Below are 13,777 nucleotides of genomic sequence, written 5' to 3'. Positions count from 1 at the left end.
AGCGAATAAATTGTTGGAGCAAAATGTGCCTCGTGTGCCAGATCGGAGAATAAACATCGCTTGCAGCGCATATATGTAGACTCATTCTCAAGTGCAAGACCAGCCGTCTCCTCGAGTTGGCGATGCGCGCGCGTTCCACGCAGTCTCTTTTGTTCCACTTGTAACTCATCGAGATGTTTCGTTTGATTAAAAATCTCCGGCTCGCTGCTACTGGCGCTTCTGTTGCGAAATCCTGCGTGTGTACCATCAACGTCATTTATTCCATGCGTGTCGGTCTTTCGCTGTATATGTATACGAGTGGGGGTATGTGACTCTAATTCCACGATTACTGTGTTTGTTTCGTCGCACGAAAGTAACGTACGAGTATGAGCTTCTGGACTTGGAAACTGAGGAATCTCGTCGAATAAATGAGTCAAGGGCTATGTGATGTTCGTGTCTGTTTATTCGCAAACGAAGAACGACGTTTCGACCACTTACAGTGGATGGTGTTCACTAAGTCATTAAAATCATGAAATAAATTATACAATAGCGTAACGTCGACTACAAATGCTTGGCTTTTAAAACAGTTTATATAAAAAAATGAATTAGCGAGCACGTAGTTACTGGCACATTGTCCTGCTAAAGCCTACGACATATTTGTTAGTCCTTTATACTTGTACACACTACTCGACATGATGTTTTTACATTTGTTTAATTTATAATTTTTGTCGTTTATTTGTCAATAAACAGCCCTTGACTTCTTTATTTGACTATACCTACACCGCTGTTATTGGATGCACCGTTTGAATTATAGAAACATATCACAGGTACGATCAAAAATCCACTCCGTGAGGAACACTGATGGCCTTTGCATTAAAAACAGGGAAAGAGAGAGAAAATAGAGTACGGAGCACAGTGCAGGGGAAGAGAAAAAAAAAAGAGAAAAAAAATCGAAGCTGGGCGTGAGAGTATTATCGGATCAGCGATGAAACAGTTGGGAGGCTTGAAATAAAAAGCGCTGCGTCCAGGAACTACTACACTAGCTCGTCCTACAAACTTTATCTCATCAGACTTGCATCTCTCTGCTCCATCTCCCTCGTTTTGTTTCATTTGCGTATGTGTGTGTTCGATCTATCGCATGTTTTGCGTCTCTCTCTTTATTTCCATTCACTCCAAGCACAACTTTTGCACTCCGCGTTTGTATGTGTATACGCTTGTGTAAACCCTCCCAAAGTTCCGAGCTTTATATATACGGTGAACCATCAAGGATGTGAGCACCCGATCGGAAAAAGTTTTGCGGATACATCATCGTGAACCGCCATTTGTTGTATCAACGAGTTTGGGAGGGTAGTTTCAACTTTTTGCCCTGCTCCCGAGGGGGGATGGTACTCGAGTTGTGGCGCGTCTGTTTGACTAATCGAGGTTGGGGCGAGATCCAAAACATCTTGCGGAAAAGAAAGTCTTGCCTGTGTATTGTGTTTCATCAGGGAAGACACGTCGAGATTTTATCCGATCTAACTTCAAATAGCCAGAATTACCGATTGCTTAATATATACTTTTTTTCGGACAAATCCGCATGAAAAGGTGCTGCAACGTGATTTTTACCACATGTAACGCGATTTTCGTTTTTCAGAGCGTTAGCATTGTAACCTTTTATGTAGAGAAAAATTTTTGATCTAGGAAAAAATCTATTTATTCGAGATCCACAACTTTCCGTTTCTTCCTGTAATAGGCGGAAATGGCAGGTTTATTACTATCGATACTTGCGATTAACCGTTATTAAATTTTGAAATCTTTTTAATTGCACAGCAGAATATAATATGTCACAATTTGTATTGATAATGAAAATTAAAAAAAAAAAAGTCGATTAATTGGCCATTTTATGCAAAGTGATGATAATCGATTGTTCGCTCTTGTCTTTGATTATTCATCGAGAAAATAATGACTTGGATCATTAAATAATTAAAAAACGTAAATTATACCAGTTCAAGAAATGTCTTGGGTTTTTCAAACAATCGCTAACTACTGTTGCTGCTACGTGTATTTATCCCGATCCGCACCAAAAGTTGCTCAAACCATTCGAATAAAAATATCCGATCGTGTAGTTTAACGCTGTAAAACTTGATTGTGGAATACAAGAGGCTTGTATTAAATTTCCCGCCAGCCGTCAGCTCACAAACTTCGTTCCTCTTCCACCAGATGTAATCATCGGACGGGCCTACCACGATGAGGGTAGCGAGTGACCTAATCGGTTGAGCAAGTCTTGCTCGTCGAGTTGCTCTTTAAATACCATCAACTTCGCCGTTATCCAAGTAATCAGTATTATGGCTCAACTCGAACTTTTGTTCCACATGATCCTCCTGCAATTTTGATCATTCGAGTCTTTTTGACGATTAATATCACGAATACTATCGACCGCGAAACAACAACCAACCAGCTAAATCCAAAGCCATTCAAATTGTTTGTGTTGGGCAACAAATGTTTCAAACGTCACAAAAACAGTCATCAAATTACTCATCCGCAGTCAGACTATTTTCTTAAATAGGAAAACTTGAAATCATTCGAATAAGTGCTTCATGTGATGAATAACTGGCAGTCAACTTGATTCGAAATTCCAGAGACAAAAGAATCATACCAAACCCTAGTGACGAATCGTTATCTTACCGATTCTCCGTGAAATACGCCCTACTTACCCCCGATGACGCGGATGTTTTACCCAAGCGGATACAGCGCACCCGCGCCGGTAAAATATACACAAACAGACGAACTACTGACCGTCCGACGGTTTTCTCCTCGTTCTGAACTGGATACCATGAGTGTTGCTCTACACTTAATACCGTCGGGGCAAAAAAAGACAAGACAATGAAGAACCGGGGCGGGGGTGGGGTGCTACAATCAAGGGAGGGTACTTTATAAAGGGTGCGTGCGACTAGTTACAAGTATAAGCATCACCACACAAGTATACGTAATTTTGTCCACATTTGATTTGATTACGGCTAACGTGTTGTGTGTGCGAGGACGGGGGCACGTGTGCTAGTGCTTTTGCGCGCGCGTCCGTACGATAATAGTGCGGGTGCGCTGTTCCTTCGTTCTCTGCATGTACACACTACACAGTTGTTTGTCGTCGCACCACTACATAGGTATACTTTCGCCGTCGTACGTAGTCGTCGGGTAGCTCGTGTCTATAGTGGGGTATACATGGCACGTAGCTCGAGCGCACCACACTCTCGCGAGAGCAGGAGAGTAGTCGCCGTCGCCGCTTCGAATTGTTAGGTGGTGCATACGTATAAGTATATGCTTGAAAAGTCGCGCGTGCCGCTCGCTCGCGGTCGTTGAGTCAAAAATGTTGTACATCGCACCTGCGTGTCATTAGTGTGGCCCATGTACTTATGTGGCGTATGTACACGGGATCGTGGGACATCGGCGTAGCTCATCGGACGATACATGCATAATATATAGCCGATATCGTTGTGTGCGTGCGTGTGCCCGTGTACCTACACTCGTTGCCCTGGGAGAGTCTGGTGGTTATCGGAGTGGCGTATAGTATATTAGTACTGCAGCCAATGTGTCTCGGTGCTCCGAAACAGGAGAAAAGCCTCCACACGTATCTATACCGTCGTCGCTGTAGTATACTTTGGAGCTGATTTACTGCCCGCAAAACTATACACGAGAAGCTATACACTGCTGGTACGTATTTAGTGCCTATATACGATGCGCTTCTGATGATGAGGCATTATACGAGCTCCCCCTTGCGTATCTGCTGATGCTGCATTGTGCCCCGAATTGGGTATTTCGTGCTTTAATGCGAGGTGTACGCATCTCGATTCGAATGGATGTATCTGTGCCCCGATCGGATGGGGCACCTGTGCGTTGTTCGACTTTTGTTTTCGGGCTCGTTAACGGTATACGCCAGTCGAGCTTGCCGGGTTTCGGGTTGCCTCTACGGGGCCTTCGAGGGATGCCTTCGCTTCAATTGCGCGTATCATCTGCAGGACCGAGTTAACCTATTGCTTCAAGTTTTTTTTCTCGTTTTTTTTTTTTTTTTTTTTTTTTTTTTTTTTTTTTTTTTGTTATTATCAAGTTGGAAGAGAATAAAGCGTTTCTTGCCCGTTACCGGTACGACAAAAAAAATGATAAATTGAAATAGCTCTGATTTTTCTCTTATCACCAAAAACGCCGATTCTCATTGAATTGCGTATTCGAAAAGCAATTTGCGCCGGAGGGGGAAAATTAATATTGTCAAATCACAAAATCGATCTTCGGTTCGTCCGAAAGCTTTCAAAAGCAGCCGGCTTTTTTTTCCGTATTACCCACGTCAAAGATCGGACAGCAAATTCCAAAGTCCAGCGAACCTGGGACCCCGACTCCGTTACCTTCGCTCCCGCATCTCCCAAATTCAACCCGATCGGGGCACCACGGGCCAGTGTAGCCGGATCTCTCGGATTTTTTTTTTCTTTCTTTTTACTATATTCTACGCATGTATATAGTGTCCATCCAATCGGATGTTCCGACACATGCCCGATACGCCGTATTCTCCCTCTCGGGCGCGCGCGTTCCTACATACCGCATCACCGTCGGCCATTGTGAGGGGCTCGAGCTCCAAAGACTCACCATTGCAGCCGCAGAGCTACAGAGCAGCTAAGCAGAGCTCCGCTCTCTCTCTCTACATGTATACGCGTGTACACAGACACACGTACACGTGCCAAAGCAACCGTGCCCGCGTAAGGATGAGGAGGACATAATATCAGCAGCGCGTGTCCTCCTCCGGCCCTTTCGTCCTCTGCCGCTTCTGGTATACCTGTGCATATTGTACATATATACGCACTCGGAAGGAAGGAGAGAGCCGGCTTGGCTTGTCACCCGTGCAATCCGTACATTCCGAGCCAAGGGAAATGCATACATAGGTATACATATATGTACATGCCAAGGAAACGAAAGTGTTTATATTTGTACAGGTATACCTATATTTACTTTCGTATATCAGGACTCGGTACTAAGTAGTCGCTCCGATTGAGTTTGATGGGCTTCGCGTTGAAAAAAAGATAATATGTTGGACCGAGGATTGTAGGTATATATATATACTCTTGGTAGAACGAGGAAACTGTCGACTGGCGATTACTGTGCCCGCGCAAAAAAACGAATCAACAACACCAACGCGCGAAATAAATTATCCGGGATGACGGGGTGAAAATCATCTCCGAGGAAAGTGGAAAAAAAAAATGAGTAGCGAGTGCTCTCTCTCTCTCTCTCGCGACCTGCACCGATAATAATCCATTCGGGTGCGCCGAGTCATCCCAATCACCGGTTCGCTTTTTCCAACCAGCAGCTGTTCGCGAAATGACAATAATACATCGTGTGTATTTTATATATATATGTCTCTGTAGGACCCACTCTCCTCGTACACCTATGTCTACACACGTAGGCGATACAAACGAGCAGGTGAGCGCGCGGTAGCGCCGAGATGCCGTCAGGCGAGATTCCGCGTGGTGAGCATCTCTCTGGCTGCAGGCAACCTCACCCCCTCCCCCTTTCTACATTCCTATGATCGTCATTGAAAAGTAAGAGTGAAGGAGAGAGAGAGAGATCGGCCCCGCTATTTGCCAGCCCGATTTCGCGAATGCGCTTCTCTCGACTCGACTTTTCAATCGGAGAGGGAAAAGAACAACAACAAAAAATTGTCGGGGTCACACGCTCCAACTTTCACGAGACACCGCGAGATGCGCCTCTGTGTGTGTGTGTGTTTTGTCACCGACATTTACTTTGCCAACATATAAGTAAGAGAAATGTAACAAAAATACAGGGAATATTGAATAAAGAAGCCACTCGTTGCATTAGTATAGGTGTGTACTTACCTGCGTGCAGCCGTGGTAGAAAATAACTCGCTTGATGGATTTTTCGCGTTTGTGATGAAAAAAAAAAAAAGAAAAAAAGTGTAGCCGGTCCATTTGGACGCTGCAGGGGAGCTCCATTTGGCGGAGTGGAATCACTGGTATACACATGGACTGGCGCTTGTCGCAAGATTGCCCCCGTAAGAGTTGGGCTCCCAGCTGCGAATATACCCGTGATTTTAATTGATTCGTGTTATTCGATACCCCCGCCATTCGATAAAATGGCTTATTTTTATTCGATTGCACTTACTGAGTATCGTAACGGTATCAGCCGCGTTTGTTTATCCGTGGCGCGTTTATTGTTTGGTTTTTCCAACCGAATATTCATGTATGTGTATCTGAGTAAACAAGAAATTCGTAAGGTTTATACGATTATTGGTTTCTTGTACTTACATAAACTCGCTTTACAAATAACCCGAGGGTCGTGCAACGTGCAGGACACGCAGAATTTGGTTTTAAATCATCAGCGAGTCGGAAGTTCCGAGGGGTGTGGAAATATATTTTTTTTTTTTTTTTCCTGCAAACGCGCCAAGTGGATGTTGAGGAGGTAGTTGTCGAAAGAACCGGCGACTGGTGCACCAAAGAAACGGGGTGGAGGCTTGATTTATTTTAGCGCGAGATTTATAGACGATACGGCTAGGTTTTGGCCAACGCGATCGGAGAGGAGAAAAGTTCGAGCCACGCGCGTGCACGAGGGGCGAGCGACAGCCACTTTTGGAATCCTATACGTATTTTTTTGTTGCCCACGCTCTCGTCGCCCCCCCCCCCCCAAAGTTGACTCGCACACGTCTTTTCGAGCCGGGGCTCTACTAATTAAAAAACTTTTACCACGAAATACTTATCTTCTTTTTTTTTGGCAATTAGTCTTTTTTAATCATGAGGTTTAACAAGTTGATTTACCGAAACGATACCTATAAATAATGTGCGCGTTTCTATTTCGGTGCGACTGGAAGTGTGTATACTCAACGTGACGAAAACAAATCGTCCGTTTTATTGTGCAAAATGAGCGTTTATAATATTCGTACACTTGAATTCGAGTTGACGCTCAACTGCGAAAATGCTGCGCGACCAAGTTTCGATGACGCGTGCAAATAGTTGAAAAATACCATCGCAGCGCGAGTAAAAAAATTGGATGATCAAAAAAAACTTTACCGTAACAACTTTTTTCGACCGAAAGCTTTCGTGAACGATAAAATGGGTCGTAGATCGTGCCTTTTTTTTTTTTTTTTGAGCGTCTCGTAAAGATGAGAAATTCGATAAACAAAATCAAAGTGTATTTCCGAGTTTCCACAAGCAAACTTGGCGGCTTTTATTGGCTGGACTAGCTGGAGGAAAAAATGGCAATTTCTCCCTTGATCTCCCGAACGCGTAAACAAGCGAAAAGAGCCATCACACGGGCTTTGGACCGTAAAAAAACCGACGTCGGTGGATGAAGCGAGAGAGAGAGAGAGAGAGCGCGGCCTATAAAAGCTCGGCAGTAACGCGTTCCAATATCCCCCTTATTTTTTAACTCGCTCTTTCTCCCTGTATATTTTGCGGAAAAACAGTAGCCAAGAGAGCATAGGGAGAGCTCTTTGCCGATCTCTCCGCGCAACCGGCAACAAAAGTATCTCTATTATTCCGTTTGTTTCATTTGCACGTTAAAATGTGCCGGTCGCGTGAGAGAACAGAGCTTTATTACCGGGTGCTATACAGGTATACGATCGGAGAGCGGTACAACCGATAAGGACGCGCGTGTGATCGGTATATACATGTTTGCCCAATGAGCACCTCGATGTCGCATTTTTGTTGGGACACGCGGTCAATTTGAACCTCATCGGGACGTAGACATGAAAATATCCAGGAATAGTTGTAGAGGAATATCGTCAGGAGCAAGAGACGCTCGAGTAATAGTAATGGGGGGGGACGCAGGAGCGTCTTCGCGCTTCCTCCCGGTAGCGCGAGCACGCACGTATATCCAGGAGGCGCGCGCGCACTGCACGCACTGTCCGGCTATACGTGTATTGTATATATTGTGTGCGGATGTGCGGGGGGGAGGCTCCGCGATGACGCGCGCGCACTTCCTCGTTCCAGTGGCCTCCAAGAGGACACGTATATATATATATATATATATACCGAGCGAGGGAGCTTCCTCTCTTTCGCTCGACCGACACCTGGCCTCCTGCGTGACCCGAGCTTATATACATACATATATACACACATACACCGGGCGGCACGTCAGCCACAAGCGTATATTGCCGTTGGAGGCTCGCTCGTTGCACCTTGCGCGTGTGTATTTTGAGTTACTTTGGATCGAGAATTCGCTTGCGCCACGGGTTACGCTAACATCTCCCTCTCTCCGAGCAAACTGCTGCCGTGGCCACTTAAATAGGTACTCAATTCTCATTTTGTTCATCGGATTTCTTTGGTCCGTATAGTTGAGAAGTTGACGGGAGATCTATACTCTGTTTTAAATCAAATCTACCCGCAAGTCGTAGGGGTTGGATGATTTTTATCTCGATTGCGAATTTTCGATGGATATAGCGTTATTTGTTTATTTATTTACTGCGGCTTATCGAAGCATCAGCAATAACGTATCAGTGTATTGCCAATAGATAATATATCCTTGTTTCAAGTACAACTGACTTGATTTTCACCGGGTTATATATATATATTTATTTATTGCAGAAAAAATAAATGGTGGTTCTGAAACTGCAAAACCTTTAGAACAAAAGTTTTTGGTTATACTTTTTAAAACTCATAGTGTTAGTATACTGTGAGTGTGACTTTTTAAAGCTTATGCCTTAGCAACTCAAAAATAAACAATTCATAAGGTTCCATATAAAAAACAACAAAAATTACACAATTAAATAATTTTTTTGTCTGAAAAAATAAATTTATGATGTGTTTGTTATGTTTCAAATTGGAAAAACATAAAAAATGCATTATAAATTGATTTTTCTCTTTATCACAATATATGAATTCTAAAGGCCATCAAAAAGCATGACGAGCTGATTCTCCCCTATCCATCACTATTTCAATTTGATTGGTTGATTATACTGATCCCTAAATGCTTTTTAGGGAGGCACGTTCGGAAAGAACCAGCTCGTCTTGAGCGTACACAGTCTCGAAACGAAGTGAATAAGTATGAAAAAAAAAAATTTGTTTTCGTACTCGTGTTTTAAAGATTGTACAGCCATTTACATAATCTTAAAAGAAACAAGCAATGAAAAATATTGTAAAAATATACATAAATAATTCGTATTAAGGGATAATTATAATTAATTTGTGAAAAATTACCATCACAAAAATATAACTTTTATTTTTTTATTGCAATAAATGAAAAACCATTAAGTTATTGCTCGAGTTAATATACCTTTTATCACCTTTGCCTGAACTATAATTTTTCACCACCCCATCCGAGGCACCGTAATTTTTTTTTCAATTGAGTTATTACACTTTACAGCTGTTAACTGAATTGTTATTTTTTGTGCCACTTGTATGAATTATTATTTTTTATAGTGCTCAAAAGAGTTATTGCCTGCAATGCTCATTCTAAAACGATAAAATTACGACACGTCAAATCATTACCGTTACATTCTGTAATTTTACTGTTTAAACCAGTGAATACACATACAAATAAAAAAAGAATCAACTTTTGTGATGTTGTAACTAGAGTTATTATTCACGTATTCAAATAATGAGACACTGTAAAGACACTGTTTGCTCTAGTGAAAATCAATCATAGTCGCTGTTGTTATTATTATTTTTTCAACTTAGCCATCAATCAATTTCGCAGTAAAAATCGATCGCCCATAACGTAACAATATCCCGCGAGTACATCACCCCGGAGTTGTCATTAAGCTCATTACCAGCTTTTTATGGTAATCATCCCAATCTCCATGCATATGTGTATATATACCACCGGGGAACGATGTCTCGTCCAATTAGGCATCGGTAGCGATACACACAAGGCTGAAGCACTTATTCAAAGCCGCCACGAAACCCGATTTTCTCTCTCCCTCACTAATAATTATTCGCCGCGTGGAAAGAACCATATCGTCCGTTCACTAAGACGTTTGGCCCAAAACAAGCCCCTTTTTTTCCACCCCCTATCCACAAGCACGTCGCTAAACGCGAAAAAAAAAAAAAAAAAGAAAAAAGGGTCAACGGGGAGTACCAGGAGCACGCGTCAGAGCCAACGCATCACGAGCTCCGGTGGAGCAGGGAGTCCATGCAAAATAACGCACCGGCCTTGTTAAAACAAGTTTTCGCGAAGAGCGCGTCCTTCGAAACTGCCCTCCCTCCCCCTTCGAGAGTTCGATGAGTATACCCGTACGTGTATATATATACCTACAACTTTTCATTGCGCGCTGTTGTTCGAGTACACTCGCGCAGTCAACTATGTAGGTATGTACTTACCCGTGTAGCGAGTGGATGGAGGGAAAAGAGCAATCGAGCTATCGAGGTCTTCTCCCGCGCCCTTAACGACCGTACCACGTTGACGAGGAAAAGCAGGGAGAGAAAAAAAAAAAGAAAAAAAAAAAAAAGAAGGAAACCCGACGTCGATACACGTCCAGGCCGATTAGGTACGAAGGCGTATAACGAGTTTCCGGGAAGTTGGCCTCTCTCGCTCTTTACCATCCCATGCTGTTTCGCCGACGCTCCTCCATCAGACTCCTGATAGCCGTTGGTACCTATACGGCGCTCTTTTGCCGCCCCGAGCCTCCTTCATCTCTCCACTTTCTCCTCTCGCTGTTCTCTTCTTCTGCCAGTGCGCCTATTCTTCCTCCCGGCAAATGAAATTTATGTACACGCTAATTAAGTAGGTACAGGTATGTACATCGGTCGGGTGGGTGAATAAGCTCAACAACACAGTTTCTCGCTGATAATTGGATAATTTCACCTCACCGGGCACCTCCTGTCATTGCTTATCGGAGTCGTTGGTATATACAGTCATACTTTCATTAAATTAAGTACAGCTGCATCAATTAATTAGTGAGCCATAATAGCTTCACGGTCCATTGAATGCGTGCAGGGTATGGATTTTTCAGATATACTCAGATTCTTTCTCCCCCTCCCCCCGCGCTTTATATTGTCGTTCAACTTGTTCTCCTACGCTATTAACTTTTTTCCTCCCTTTCTCGAGTTAATGAATGATTTTACGTTACTTCGAACAGCTCTAGGGATTTTTCACGGTGTGTTTCAACTTTTTTTTTCATTGAATTTTCACAATTTACTCTGTGGATTTTACATGTAGGCACGAGGTAATAATAATATCTTGACCTAGCAGAGTTTTATATGCTGACTTCTTCTACGAATGCGCGTGTTGTGCATACATAAGTACACCGTATAGCAGGTGGTCGGAGTTTATAAAGTTTTTTAATGAAATTTTTCCAATTTGTACAACTTTCGTCCGCATTACTTAATTTTAGCAAAACATTACGGATGAAATGCACTTTCGTGTTTCGCGATGGATCGATTACTATGATTGTCATTTGTGAAACGCTTGTAGACATGCTCCACTTAGTAAATGCAAATTAGACTCGTGTTCGATATCGAGAAGTGGTTACCAGACTGTCGTCCAGAGACCAGAAGACCACCAAGATTTTCAAACTTCTCGCAAAAATTGATCTCGAGACTTCCTGGATTTTGTTGGGTGAAATAAAACTGCTCGAAAGACCACGAGGATCTTTCAATTTTGTTTCGATATTTTTTAAGGCACTGTTTGTTCCCATCTCGTCTGGAAACTTATCTCACGCGTGCCTAGTGCATTGGAAAACTATAAGTTTTAACTTTTCAGTAATTGTGCACAACCCAAAGAAAATATTCTTGGTTCAAATAAATTTCATTGCGCATAATCAATTGTTGAAAGTAAAAGATCCAGTTAACAACTAAAGAGCATCAGTATGAAAATAAAATGTAACAATTTAGTTTTACGGTAATTAACATCCTGAGAAAAAATATGTACAAGATGTAGAAAACATTATAACGAATGGATAACTTGCACGTCTCCTTTGCGCTTCGATGGGAATTCCCGTTAATTTGGCTTGCTTTCTTCGAGCAAACAAGTCAAGGTAACCAAGTGCTTGTATTGTTTCGGATATTTGTTGCGAGATGTGTCGAAAACCCAAACTCTTGGATTTGGACTAACGAGGATTGCAGCAACGAGTTAAAAATCGTGTCATCTCGACTAATCGCTCGGCAAATTATCATTTCTCTCCCTTTCCCTCTTTGCTGTCCCGAAGCATCGCAGGAATGTGCATGATAAAATAGAGAGTAGGGGTAAATGATCCAATTACTGCGCAGGCACCAATTACTGCGCACTCGACGGTAACTGAAAATAAGAAAAACAGACTGAAAAATTTGGGTGCTTAGATATTGTAACACGTACGGACATTAATAACGTTCAATCCAGAATCATACTTTACATCATGACATTTATAATTGTTTAACTGAGTGACTCTAAACGAATCTAACCTACAAAACTTTGTAGTCGTGCGTAGTGATTGGTGCGCAGCAATTGGGTCTAGGGCTTCAGCATGAAAACCTTATGGGAGATACCCGCGCAGTAATTGGGCGACTGGTACTAATTTTAAAAACCGTGCGCAGGAATACCAGCAAGTGATATCAGCACTAAAACAATTATTTAAAAAAAAAAAAGTTACTTAACAGAAAAATGTTTGTCGTTTTAATCGCACAAGATGCTGCAGATAAAGATTAAGTAAAACTGGTTCAATTTACATCGAAAAACATTGAGAAATGAGAAATTTAGTACAATCAAAAATTTCAGTGCGCAGTAATTGGGTCATTTACCCCTATATGCAAGAGAAAAGGGGCTCTCCGGCCAGGCGGAAGAAGGAATGGGAGACCGACGAGTCTCAGGCTCGTTGCCTTTTTGTACTTACACACACAATCAACGATGGTTCGGTCGTGTGTACCGCACACGTGTATAGCTGGCTTTCACGGCGTTTCGTTGGCGCCAGCCAACCTGCCTGGCCTCGTCACAACATTACACTTTCTTCCGTCTTTTTCACCGAGTGAAGCATCCAGTGAAAAATATACCGCATTAAAAAAACGCAACCACTCGGAAAATGGGGGTTTTCATGTTTTTTTTTTTTTTTTTTCCTGACTTTGTAACTATAAATCTATTTTATCCCTCGGTATTGTTGAAGCAACAACTGCTGTTGTTATCATGACAAAATTTTACTCGGCAATTTCAGAGCTGCGAGACGCTCAATTAATTATGAGAAAAAAAAAAAATTAAAGCTTGGCAATTAACAGATTGTTTTTTTAATAACAAGTCGATAAGTTTTGGCGACCAAGCGATAAATATTATTTTCAATTTGTGGATTAACTTGGTGTGACACACTTTTGAACTTCGCACACGACAGTATCAACTTGATGTGTATATATATTGTACAGCCCCGATAACCTTGACGGATATTCGTGATTCACGCAATGAAAAGTGTGCTTTCCCGTTAAATTATTCGGTTGCTCGGCGCATCTCATTTGGGATTTTCCAATTAACCGATTAGTCGTATACGCATCATTTTCCCAGCAGTAACTATCTTGTGTGGGGGGGGGGGAGGGAAAAACAGGATACTGGCATCGTGTTTTCTTTTTTTGTGATAAAATTGTGTGTGAATGTTAAATCAGTAAACAGCGGTACTAAAATTCAGAAGAGACGAACAAATTGAATTACGCAAGATTACAGAGTTTATTGGTGCTCACATTGCTACGGTGTATATTTACTGTACTTGTCAATGCAGCGCCATAGCGGTGTCACTCAACATATCATTTCCATGCATCATGTACCTATGCGACTGAGGGCGCTTTTTTTCGTCCTTTTTATTTTATTATCCTTCGGCGCGCAACCGCGTAATCGCAACGTCTTGTTCCGGCGTCACGGTATTTCTCCTCTTTCTTTT

At 42.3% G+C, this 13,777-nt stretch overlaps 1 protein-coding gene across 2 annotated transcripts in view; it reads left to right on the top strand.

Moving 5' to 3' along the window:
- The first annotated feature begins 3,063 nt into the window (after positions 1-3,063).
- The window catches only part of Gprk2 (G protein-coupled receptor kinase 2), a 31,425-nt gene continuing 20,711 nt past the window's right edge, over positions 3,064-13,777 (top strand). For both annotated transcript variants that reach the window (XM_089591849.1, XM_089591848.1), the window contains exon 1: positions 3,064-3,666. The gene's annotated coding sequence lies outside the window, so the exon portion shown is untranslated. The remainder of the gene's footprint in view (positions 3,667-13,777) is intronic.

This window comes from Copidosoma floridanum, unplaced genomic scaffold (genome assembly GCF_036245765.1).
Source record: "Copidosoma floridanum isolate Cflo_tuat_1 unplaced genomic scaffold, Cflo_Japanese_pri ptg000014l, whole genome shotgun sequence".
Lineage (NCBI taxonomy): Eukaryota > Metazoa > Arthropoda > Insecta > Hymenoptera > Encyrtidae > Copidosoma > Copidosoma floridanum.
Note: the sequence above shows the minus strand (reverse complement) of the source record. Positions and strands in the feature narration are given on the sequence as shown.